The sequence below is a fragment of the Elephantulus edwardii genome, unplaced genomic scaffold (assembly GCF_000299155.1).
Source record: "Elephantulus edwardii isolate Elephantulus edwardi_28Jun2011 unplaced genomic scaffold, EleEdw1.0 scaffold00115, whole genome shotgun sequence".
NCBI lineage: Eukaryota > Metazoa > Chordata > Mammalia > Macroscelidea > Macroscelididae > Elephantulus > Elephantulus edwardii.
Window position 1 is genome coordinate 1,455,052 of NW_006399865.1, and position 13,450 is coordinate 1,468,501.

A 13,450-nucleotide genomic window follows, 5' to 3' on the forward strand; every position below is an offset into this window, starting at 1 on the left:
TCAATGAATGGAATTAAAGCCAAGGATCCAAATGAGTTGTTAAAAATTTATGTCATCTCCCTAATGTTCTCCAAATGTCCAATGGACTTTACGTGCTCACGGACTGATTGGAACTTTTGCTTCCTGCTTAGAGGTTAGGTTGGCGTTCATCCATGATAGGCCCTGGTCTGGTGTGCTGAAAGGGGGAAAGCATTCTCTTTAAAAGGAGACATCTTTAAAATGCATGCAAAAGCTGGACAATGAATAAGGAAGACTGACGAAGACTGATACATTTTAATTATGGTGTCAGTGAAGAACAATGAATCTACCACAGACTGCCGGCCGGGGCGTGGGGGGTGGGGGGAACCACCACAAATCTTTTTTTAAGAAAGTATAGCCAGAAAGCTCTTTAGAATCAAGAATAGTGAAACTCCATCTCACTTACTTTGGACATCAGGAGGAACCGATGGCTAGAGAAGAGCATCATGCTTGGTAAAACAGAGGTGAACAAAAAAAGATGGAGACCCACAACAGTGGACTCAGATATAGAAACAATTGTGAGGATGCTGTGGCACCAGGCAATGGCCATGAAAATATTCATTCTGAGAATACACACGAGTTCAACATGAGGTGCGGTTAACCCAACAGAACCTAACAACGACATACTGAAGCATCTTAACAAATGTTGCTGGCCTCTCAAAGTCTGCTTTGCAGCAAAAACAACTCCTTCATATTCCCTGATCTTCTAGAACCATTTTCAGAAGTTGTCTGATGTACAACATGACCACCAACCCTGGCAGATAGAGAACCCTTGCAATCAGCATGGATGTGTGAAGTAGCAAGACCCTATTCTGTGTCATTTCCAAAGAGCAGTCAACACCTGTGGGAAAAAACCAAACCATCTTCAGTGTGGTGAAGAAAGCCTTGGCAATATTTCACAGGGAAATTGAAAGGTTTATAATAAAACTGGCAGAACAAACATGTTGTAGGATGTTGACGTGCGATCCCAGAGTAAGGGAGGCTCCTGTCAGCAAGAAGAACCGCTGACGATGGTACAAATGAGGTGCCATTAGCGCCAACAATGAAAACTAGCAGGAAGGAAAGCTGCCCTACCAACTGCTTATGCAGTATTCCAAAGGCAATTTCGAGTGCTCAAATGCAGGAAAGTGCTTTCTCATCAGGCGAACTTTGTGAGCCGGTCTCGATCACTGCAACCGTCTCAGGGGGAAAATTCTGATGGCATTTCCCAATTACCCAGTGTGGTTAGCAATACATTCCTTGCAGCCTCACACCTCCACAGTGTGAAGCACTTTACAAGCCCAAGCTCATTATCCCGCCCCACACAACTGTGAGGTGGGTGGGCGGAAAGTTGTTATTTTCCTTATTTTACAGATTTCTAAAGAATGGGAGGGTGCAAAGGGTTGCCATGTGTTTTCATTTTCAAATAACAGAGGTGCTAGAATGTCGATTGACGCCATGCAAGGAAAGCGCCCTGAATGAATATAGTTCTATGCACCGCCATCTGCTCCTTCTTTGGGTCCATGAGAATTAAGTCACAGAAGTGGTATTTACAGCCTCAGTGGAAAGAAGAGCAGAGCCCACAGCCTCTGTAGATGAGCATCAATAGACAATAAAACTGAAGCATGGGACAAAAGCTATGTTCTTTAGATCCTGGAGGAAAAATGCATATTATGAATAGAAGACAAAGGTTTCCCTAAGTTCCAGATGGTCTAGAGCACAGAGCTACAAGAAATCAAAACTACTGGTGTTGTTATGTGTCATAAAGCTGACTACAACTCGTAGAGTCTATGAACAACAGATCAGAACACTGCCCTATCTTGTGCCAACAGATCAGAACCTTGCCCTCTCTTGTGCCATGCCATCCTCATAATCTCAGCCATGCTCGAGCCCAGTGTTAAAGTCACTATGTCAATCTGTCTTGTTTAAGGTATTCCTCTCTTTTATTGACCCTCTACCTTCTCCAGAAAGATGTCATTGTCCAAGGAATAAAAATCTTTACAGGACGACACCGCTCATCTTCCTTCCACAGACAGGCTGGTGCACTTCAACCACTCACCTGTAGGTAGGCAGCCCAATGAGAAACACACTACACAATCAGAAAACACTGTAATCACTAGAAGGGTTAGAATTTACAGTATATGTCTGATATTTTTTTAAAAAATTGAGAATGTGGGTGTTTTCTTAACATAAAGGGTTATTGTATTGTTGTTGTTGGTTTTAACTCAAAGTTATGTGCTGTAATTTTAACCATATTTGTGGGTGAGGAGTCCTGGTAGCATAGTGTGTTATGTGTTGGGCTATCACCCTAAAGGTGGATGGTTAAAGTCCACTAGCTCACCTGAGAGACAGATGGGTGGTCTCCTGCTGCAAAGATTTGTTGTTATTTTTGTTGTTAGGTGCCATCAAGTATAACTTAACTGTGAACCTACAAACAATACATTTGAACCTTGACCTATCCTATGTCAATGTCATCATCTCTGATATATTTGAGTCCACCGTGTGTCAATTTATCTTGTTGAGGGTCTTCTCTTTCACTGACCCTCCACCTTTACAAGATGATGTTCTTTTCCAAGGATTGGCCCCTCCTAACAACATGTCCAATGTATGTGAGATGAAGCTTCATCACCCTTGCCTCTAAGGAGCACCCTGGTTGTACATCCTCCAAGATAGACTTGCTTGCTCTTTTGGGATATTTAGTACTATTCTCCAACACTACAGCTCAAAAAAGAGAAAAAAGGAGACAAGGACAGTCCTCCATAGTTGACAGAAAGAAAATTTCTTCCCTTACAGCCAATGCCCTGAGTTTGGATTTCTTTTTTTTTTTTTACTGATTCAGTATTTATTGTAGAAAACAGAAATCAGTAGAGAAAGAAGCTGGAGTCCTCGCCATATTTCAGGGGCCAGATGAGGATGAAAGACAAAGGTCTGGACACTTCACTTGGCAGCAGACTCTGCTTTGTGGTTCATGAAGTTGTTGATGAGGCTAAGTATATCTTCTCTAGCCTTCTGGACCAGGGATTTCAGCTTGTCTGTTGTCTTCTCAAAGTAATCCCTGGCCTGGGTTTGAATCTCACTGGCCTTTGCTCTCTCCAGCAGGTCTTGGCTATACTGACTCAGGCTCTGAAAGTACCGAGTGAAAGTACTCTGCACATTTCCCTCCTCCACCTGTCTCCGAACCAAGGCTCCTTCAAGGCTACAGATGGTGAGAAGCAGCACAGTCATTGCAAGCAGCTTCATGGTGGTAGCAGTGTGGAAGACACAACAGGAGTGATGCGTGCGTCTATGTCTTAGAGCTGTTCTTGTGAATTGTTGCGTTTGTTCTTGGGAGTAGTATTCACTTGGAGGTGTTCTGTGGAGGGCTGTCAGGAGGGATCTACAAGGATTTTCTTTGGAGAAGAGAGGGAGGAAGGAACAAGGGTTTGGAAGAAGTCTTTACAACAAGACCCTAGAGACCATGCTTCACAGTTTAGGTTTTCTCAGGGGTCCGGACGGAATTTCCGAGTTTGGATTTCTAGTGTCCTCAATTGTGCGAGAATAAACCTCAGCTAGTAAAAGCCACTCATTGTGGTATTGCTGTTTTAGCAGGACCTGATAATGAAGACAGACTTACTGGTGGTACTTTATTAGAACAGCAAACTCTGGCAAGTTGGAAGATTTGTGAGCTGATCAAAGAAGAGACAACGACACATACCAAGCTCTGCTGGACAACACGAGAATGGATTGCAAGAGAGGTCTCTCGCAGAGAAAGTTTCCAGAGACTGTTGCATTATATCATCCCTCACAAGAGAAACAGGGGACCTCCCAGAGAGAAGAGGAAATCTAAATAAGAGCATACCTGTGCAAGTGATGCCTATTCAACAGCAATTTTGAGCATCTCTTGTCAGAGAGCCCCACAGCGTAGCAGCAGCTGGGGTGGATCTTATCTACAGTTAGGAAATGTTGGGTGGGGTTTCACAGAACAAATAAAGAAGGTGTATATATACAGACAGAGTTCTGATGGCATAATCTGTAGAGCTGAACTGCTAATCCAAAGGTGGCGTCTCTCTGGAGATTCAAATCCACAGTGAATCCCCTAGAGACAGATGAGCATTTTCCTCCTGTGCAATTTACAGCCCTGAAAGCCTACAGGAGGGTCAGTCATGAGTCAATTCCCAACTCAATAACAAAGAGTTGAAGGGGTTTTTAGTGTGTATATATAAAGAAAGTAGGCCAAAAGGAAAAGATGCATACTTATGCTATACTTGAAAGTAATGGAATGTGTGAGAATTGGAGTTTGGTGCCCACCGGCTAATAGTGCAGAATAAATAGCAAGGGGAAAATTCTGGACCGATACACAGGGGTCATCGTGAGCTCACTTACATTACAGAAACAGATGGTCAAGTGTGAAGTCTCACACAGTTGGTGTTATGTTTGTGAAATGTGAACACTTAAGCTCATTTGGGTCTAGCAAAAAGGCCAGTCACAAATATAGACTCTCCAAATGACCTTTATTTAGAAAAACATTTTCTTCAGCAAACATTGATTTGGTGTTATAGGTAGTTTCCAAGTTACAAACATCTAACTTACCTGCAACCCTACATACAACTCATAGTTATGACCAATACCCTTTCTCCTGTAAAGTCTATTATATTAAAAATTCTAACAACAAACAGGAACTACTTTTTTACATACATCAAAACATTATTATTTCATTGCTGTATTATAGTGTTAGATGTTTTAATGTGTATTGAAGTGTTTCTTTAATGATTTTATACATAAAAAGATACACCATATACCATGAGAAACACTTGTCTAGCTTTCATTCATATCTAATTATTCCAAATTATGTACAAATTTAACTTAAAGACAAATTTAGGAACAGAACTTGCTTGTAACTCAGGGACTGCCTGTATTCTACAGTTCACTATGAATGAATGTTCCCTCTAAACAATATTCTTCCCAGTGAATAAATCTTATCATATGTTCCAGTTACTATGATGGCATAACTAATTATCCCAACATTTAGTAATCTAAAATAAATAATTACTCAGCTTCAAGTCTGCCATTAGCAGGTCTGGTAGAGACAGTTCATTTCTGCTCCAAGCTGGAGCTGGGATCACGCGAAAACTCACTGACTCATTTATATGGGGGTTGGTACTGGCTGTTTGCCAATACCATTTACTGTAAACATTTACACATGGCCTTTGGTATAGCAAGGGCTTCCTCACAAAATGGTGATTAGGTTTCTAAGGCCAAGTGTTCAGGATAAAGGTGAAAATAACATTGATTTTTATGGTCTAGCAATGGATGTCACACTGCATCATGTCCACTGATTCTATTTGTTGAGGTGGACATAAAAGACCCACTCAGAACAAGGGGAGGGGAAATGCACTCCACCTTCTCATGGAGACAGAAGAGGTAAGATTTTAGAACATGTGGAACCAGACAGCTTGTGAGAATCCATGGTCTCACCTGACAGCTGATAGGGCAGACCACAGATCATGACATTTCTGCCAAAATCAGTGATTATTTCTTTATCCACCCACAACACCATGATAACATAGCTTAATTTCCAACTCACTAGGAAACTTATCATGTCAGGATAAATGCCCAATGTTTTTGCCCAAAGGAACAAAAATGAGAAATTGTAGCTTATTTACAAACCAGTATTTCCTTTTTTTTTTTGCATCTTGGCTTGGAAACAGTAGTGCAGTGTTTTGGATATGTTATGTGCTAAATATTTTAATTACATTTGGCAGTAAGCAGTATTCCAGGAAAGACAAATAGTCCAAGACGAGCTAATTAATTCTTGAAGGTAACCACACTAATATATGCATTTTTCATAGTGGAAATTAATTATTCTCAAGACAACTGTCTTTTCCCTTGTAATTTAGGACGTTTCTCTCCTAATTAGTTGAGATTGCCTGTAGGAGACTGTCACCACTGAGCCATGAAATGTCCTCCAGCAGGTGCTTCCAGTTAACAGGGAGAAACACTTCACATAGGAAGCACAGCCTTGCTTTCCAACTTGTTTCTGGGCAGTTGTTGTTATGTGCTATCTAGTCGCCTGCAACTCATAGCGACCCTATGTACAACAGTCCTAAACCATGCTCTATCCTGTGCCAATCTTATTGTCTCTGATACACCTACACCCATTACCCCAGTCACTGAATCAATCCATCTCATCAAGGGTCTTCCTCTCATATGCTGTCCCTCCACCCTCCCAAGCATGACGTCCCTCTCCAAGGACTGATCCCACCTTGCAACATGTCCAAAGTATGTCAGACAAAGCTTCAGAATCCTTGCCTCCAAGGAGCAGCCTGATTTCACCCTCTCTGGGACAAACTTGTTTGTTCTCCTAGCAGTTCATGGTATATTCAACACTCTTCTAAAGCACCACAGCTCAAAGGCACCAATTCGCCTTCTATCATCCCTAGTCATTGTCCAGCTTTCTGACGCATAGCAAGTAATTAACCAAGTAATAAGCCTGGTACTGATCATGAAACAGACCACCAACTACTTATATGCAAGTTCAAGCTGAAACTGAGGATAATTAAATTAAATTTACAGGGACCAAAATTTGACCTTGAGTCTACCCCGCCTGAATTTCAAAACCATCTCAGGAACAGGAAGCCTTGAACACTAATGAGAGAAGACCAGATGAGCTGTGGGAAGATATCAAGAATATCATCCAGGAAGAGTGTAAAAAATCATTGCAAAGACAAAGGAGAAAGAAAAGACCAAGATGGATGTAGGAGGAGGGACCCTCTGAAGAAGCCAAAGCAAAGGGAAGAAATAAAGATGCTAAGGAGATGAACAGAAGATTTCAAAGGACAGCACGGGAAGACAAAAGTAAAGTATTACAATGAAATGTGCAAGGAGCTGGAGTCAGAAAATCAAAAGGGCCGAACTCGCTCAGCATTTCTTAAGCTGAAGGAACTGAAGAACAAACTTAAGCCTTGAGTTGCAATACTTAAGGATGCTTTCGGCAGAATATTAAATGATCCAGGAAGCATTAAAAGAAGATGGAAAGAGTATGCAGAGTCATTGTACCAACATGAATTGGTGGACACAGAAGAATTTCATGAAACAACATATGAGAAAGAGCCTATGATTATGAAGGAAGAAGTTCAAGCTGCTCTGAAAGAAATGGTAAAAAAACAAGGCCCCAGGAATTGACATTATAGCAATTGATATATTTCAACAAAAAGACACTATCCTGGATGTGCTCACCAAGTTGTGCCAAGAAATCTGGAGGATAATCACCTGGCCAACTGAATGTAAGAGATCTGTTCTGGGCAGTAGTTGCTGAAATAAAAATGCATATTCTTAATGGATTATGCAGAGATAGAAGTTACACCTCTGTGTTACATTCACTAGTCACTGAGTGCCTTCAGGTTGGCTCCAACTTATGATAACCCATATGTGTCAGAGTAGAACTGTGCTCCACAGGGTTTTTGGTGGCTGCTCAGAAATAATTCTTCAAGCCTTTCTTTCAAGTTTCCTTGGAAAGGATGAAACGCTCCAGCTCTCTGTTTTACAGCCCACACTGCATTAGTCATTTTTTTGCACCACTGGGGACTCCTGGATGGAAAAAGGTGCTACTATATGAAGAAGAGTGCTTTAAACAAAGGCAAATTTAAGTGCAAGGGCTTACAGACTGAACTGAGTTTGAATGCCTAGGAACAAAAAAAAGGAAATATTGTCACATGCAGGTGGCCAGTGGCATCAATGTTTGGTGTCCTGCATGCCCAAGGTACCATATATCTATCTGAACATTAGATGTCCACATGTCAATATTGGGAACTAAGGTGCACACGTTGTTGTTGTTGTTATGTGCCATCAAGTCACTCGCGACTCATAGCGACCCTATGTACAACAGCCCTATACTCTGCTCTGTCCTGTGCCAATCGCACCGTCGCTGACACTCCCAGCCCGATTGCCACAGTCACTGAATCAATCCACCTCATAGAGGGCGTTCCCCTCCTGCGCTGTCCCTCCACCCTACCAAGCATGATGTCCTTCTCCAGGTACCGGTCTCTCCTTACAACATGTCCAAGGTATGTTATAAGGAGCCTCAGAATTCTTGCCTCCAAAGGAGCCACCCGGTTTAACCCTTTCCAGGATGAATCTGTGTGTTTTCCTAGCAGTCCATGGTATTCTCAGTACTCTTCTCCAGCACCACAGCTCAAAGGCATCAATTCTCCTTCTATCCTCCTTGATCACTGTCCAACTCCCTGACGCATAACAAGTGATAGCAAAGACCATGGCCTGTATCAGGTGCACCTTAGTCTCCAGAGAGACACCATTGCTCCTCAGTACTTTGGAGAGGTCCCTAACAGCAGACTTTCCCATGGCAATATGCCTTTTAATTTCCTGGCTACTGGTGCCAAGAGGGTTGACTGTAGAGCCAAGCAAACTAAACCTGTGAACAATCTCAATCTCTTCACCATCCATTCTGATGCTGCCAAATGGCCAAGTGGTGAGAATCTTTGTCTTCTTGACATTGCGCCTCAATCCATATTGGAGGCTGCAGTCCTTAACCCTCTGTAGCAAGCGCTTCAGGTCCTCCTCAGTTTCAGCAAGCAGGGTTGTGTCATCTGCATAACTCAGATTGTTGATAGATCTTCCACCAATCTCAGCCCCACATTTCTCCTCATAGAGCCCAGCCTCCCGGATAATCTGTTCTGCATACAGGCTGAAAAGGTATGGAGATAGGATGCATCCCTGGCGTACACCCTTCCCAATTTTGCACCATGCAGTGTTCCCTTGCTCTGTTCTGATGACTGCCTCCTGGTCCAAGTATAGATTTCTCATTGGCACGATAAAGTGTTCTGGGATTCCCATTCTTCTCAGAGTCAGCCACAGTTTGTTATGATCTACACAATCAAACACCTTTGTATAATCAATGAAACACAGATATACATTCCTCTGGTATTCTCTGCTTTCAGCTAAGATCCATCTGACATCAGCTACAATATCCCTAGTACCATGACCCCTTCTAAACCCAGCCTGGACTTCTGGCAGTTCTCTGCTGATGTGCTGTTCCAGTCATTTTTGGATGGTATTTGTGCAGATCTTAACAAATTATGGCTAACATTGAGAAGAATAGGAATGCCATAATACCTAATTTTTCTCACATGAAATCTATATCTAAACCAAGAAACTGATGTTTCCCAGAGCAAAGGAACTCTCATGGTTAAAAATCAGGAATGATGTGTGTCAGGGATATATCCGCTCTTTATACCTATTCAATCTGTATGCACAACAGATCATTCAATAGGCTGGACTCTCTAAAAGAAAAAAATTTTAAAATAAATAAAAAGAGGCTGGACTCTATAGAGAAAAATGGGCATCAGGATCTGAGGAAGACTCATTCACAACCTGCATTATGCAGATGACACAACCTTGCTTATTGAAAGAAAGGAGAACTTGAAACACTTGCTGCAGAAGTTAAAAAACTACAGCCTTCAATATGGATTGCATATCAACATCAAGTAGACAAAAATTCCCACCATTGGTCTGATAAGCAACATCATGATAGATGGAGAAAAAACTGAAATTGTCAATGATTTAATCTACTTAGATCCACAATCAACATCCTTGGTCAGGAGATCAGGAGATGTATTGCACTGGACAAGTCTGCTGTCAGGGACCTCTCCAAAGTTCTCAGGAGCAATGATGCTAGCTTGAAGACTAAGCTGCACCAAATCAGGCCATGGTCTTTTAAATAATTTACTATGCATATGAGAGCTGGACAGTGAAAAAGGATGACAGAAGAAGAATAGATGCCTCCAAGTTCTGGTTTTAGAGAATGGTACTGAATATCTCCATGGATTGGCAAAAGAACAGATATGTTTTTAAGAAGGTATAGCCAAAGTGCTCTTTGGAGACAAGGATAGGAAAGATTTTTTCTCTCATACTTTGGCCATGTTGCTAGGAGAGGCTTTTCTTTGGAAAGAGACATCAAACTTGAAAAAATGGAGGATCAGAAAATGAAGAGATGACCCTCAATGAGATAGACTGACACAGTGACTGCAGAAATAGGCTCGAGGGTATCAGAAATGATGAGGATGGCACAGGTCAGGACAGGTTTCAGATCTATTGTTCACAGGGTCACTATGAATTGTACTTGACTTTTCAAAGCCTCCTGACAACAACATATGATGTTAGAGCTGGACAAAGAAGAATTGTGAGATTGGTGGAGACTATTTAGTATGGACCATGGACTGCCAAAAAAACCAAACAAATCTGTTTTGGAAAAAGTTCAACCAGGATGCTCTTTAGAAATGAGGATGGTAAGATTTTGTATGATGTAGTTTGGACATGTTAGCAGAAGGGGTCAGTCCCTGGAGAAAGGCATTATGCTTTCTACGGTAAAGAGTCAGTGAAAAATCTGAAGACTTTCAATAAGACAGATTGACATAGTTATTGTAACAATGAACTAAAGCACAGCAGCGATTATGAGGATGGCACAGGATGACATGAGGTTTCTTTCTGTCATATCTAGGGTCGCTATGAACTGGAGTGGATGTGGCAGCATGTAACAACAATCATTAGGAGAGTCAGATAAAATTCCTAGGTGAGATTCCATAGCAGCATGCAAAAAAAGTTGTAGAAGGCAAGCCTCCTGTTTTATTTCCAGAATCCACAGGCTTCTGAAACCCAAGGCAGCCTATAAACAGATGTTCACAGAGCAGTCAACATTGGCAGAGAAAACCTCTCTGGGTTGAGTGTTTCTGTCTCTGCAGCAACTCAGACATATTTACCTCTCTGTTTTGGTTGCTTTTCCCATTTGACTTTCTCATGTAACTCTGAGATGAGACATCTATCTTTGGGTAAAAAGTTCAGGCCAGGTACCATGAAAAGTGTGGCTTTCTCTGTTTATTTCTAGGCCTACACCTTTTAAAGCATCCATGCCTAAGGTCCCCATCCTTACCTGAAAGGTGCAAAGGGAACTGAAGCTGGAAGCCAGACCAGCCACTCAGAGCATCCAAGCCTTATTCTGAGCTATTGTGGAGTCAAGGACATTTTCCTGAATCCCTTCCAAAGTAGGATTCTACAAAATATGCAGGCTCAGGAATTGACAGTGTCAATTTATATCAAATATGAAGACCTATCTATGAATCTTTGTTGCACAAAGCAGCTTTCTGCAATTAAAAACTCCAGTATAAATAACAAGCATAAAACAAAACTAGCAGGAAACCTTGTTTTCTTGTGAGGAGTGCTAACTTGGGAGTTTAATGGCAAGGACTCAGAAACAGAAAAGAAAATAAATTTTGACCTACACTATCTGCATTGTTCTTCTTTTCCTTATATTAATTTTATCTCAACTTTCAAACACATCCCGTCAGGCTTCCCCTTCCCTACTGAAATTGCAAGGTATTCCTTCTAAAAATAAGAAGTCTAAAAATAAACAAATATGAAGTCTTCATCCGATCCCATAATGGTTGCTTCTTTATGAATATATTTTCAAGACTGTTAACTAAAACTATAGTAAATAATTTATATAGTCTCTACCAAAAGAGTGTGTGGTGTGGGTGTGGGTGTGGGTGTGGGTGTAGGTGTGGGTGAGCGTGCACGCACACACACAGGCGTGTGCCTGTAATCAACTGGCATAGAGTTTATTCCAGCATACAGCAATCCTATGGAAAAGACAAGAACTGTTGTGATCTTTTTTTTAGGGGGGGTGCTTAATTAATGGTGTGGCATTTTTTTTACTGCTTAATAAAATTTTATTTCAATGCATGAAAATATTCAGACTGATCAAAATGTTTCTACTATGATTTCTTATAATACTCATAAAACATTTGTATAATCCAAATATAATACTATTACCTAACCCCTTCATGGTACATCAAGGTTTTCAAAAGCAATAGGTAATTAATAAAATGCAATGTGACAATATAAAGCATAGAACTTTATATGGAAGCAGACAGCTATATCTTTCTCAGAGTAGCCAGTGGGGTTAAACTGTCAACATTTCTGTAGACTCTCACTACTCTAACCACTGTGACACCACATTTCTTTTTATATGTCTATACAATCCTCCTGTTCAATTAACTGTCTCTGAAAACCTGGTGGAGGGTCAGCAATGGGACAGTTCCAACTCGACAGCACGCAACAACAACATACACATACATGGGCCACACAAACACACACAGAGGCAGAGTCTTTGTGGCATGCAAACTCATTGCCTGTTAACTCTAGTCACAGACAAAATACCTTCATGAGGGAGAAAAATAATAGTAGCCAAACTTAGTTGCTGCATGATGATCAACAGCCAGAAATTTGTTTTTTTACTTTGAAAGTCTACTCATAATGAAAAATTCATCAAATCCAAGAAGCCAATAAGCTAGCATCTTAAAAGGCTGTACTATAAATTCAGTTGATACTTAACTAAACACACAGACTGTCCAAGTTGTTGTTCTTGTCCGCTTCTTGTAATGTCAAGTTGATTCCAATTTTAGTGACCCTAGATGGTGGAGTAAAACTGACCCAATAGGGTTTTCTAGACTGTAAATTTTATGGATACAGGCCGCTGGGGCTTTTCTCTCACAGAGCCAGCCACTGGTAGGTTCAAACCATTGACCATTCAACTATTTAACAGCCCAAAATTTAACCATGTCATCAGATTTCCTTTTTTAGAAAAAAAAATGTATATACATACAAGTATTTGATTCTGTTGTGTAAAGAAGAATCTAGAAGAACACTAAGGGCAAAAGATTTACTTTGTTGTCTTTTTTAAAAAATTGTGATTTTTAATGAAAGTTTACAGAAAAGTTGGATTCTCATTCATTTATTATTGCACTTTTTCTCCCTCCTCTTCCCTGACTTCACTTTTTAAAAAAATCATTCATTGTTGCATAATTTCCTCCCTCCTCCTCCTTCCAGTCCACTTTGTAATGCACTTCTTACTCTGGAAAGTTTTCATACAAATAATGTCTAATCATATATTCCTTTTTAAACAGTTCTGCTGCTGGTTCAGATCTCCACTGTGTGAGCTGCAGGGGAAGGAAACAGAGCAGAGGGAAAATAAAAGTATGACTGAGGGGATGACTTTTGTATGCCTCACTATTGAGAGGACCAGGGCCGCTCACACTGTTCTGAAAAGGTGAGAAAATGAACTCAGGCAGGCACTGTGAGTGTACTGGTCCACCCTCATGCACATCTCCAGTCCAGCAACCAACACAGTTCTGATCAATGAGAGGCACATGAAGGTAAGGCAGGTGGGCACAGATGCCTTTGGATCCTTGATCCCTCCTTCTCTTTCCTGTTCTCACAGACATCAACACCGGGACGTACAGCAGCCACACTGCAGGTATGAGGACAAAGTTATTCTGGTAAAGGAGCTGGCACTAAAAACTGGAAAGTACCTGGGCTTCCAAGGGCACCCAGGACCATTGTCCCATTACACTCTTAATGACGTCTTATCCTCCGTTTTCCTGCTATATATAAGACAGTAATATCC

The 13,450-nt window shown here is 41.2% G+C and overlaps 1 pseudogene; it reads right to left on the reverse strand.

Annotated features, from left to right (window-relative positions):
- Nucleotides 1-2,934: 2,934 nt before the first annotated feature.
- On the reverse strand, nt 2,935-3,237 carry LOC102846942 (annotated as a pseudogene).
- Nucleotides 3,238-13,450: the final 10,213 nt, after the last annotated feature.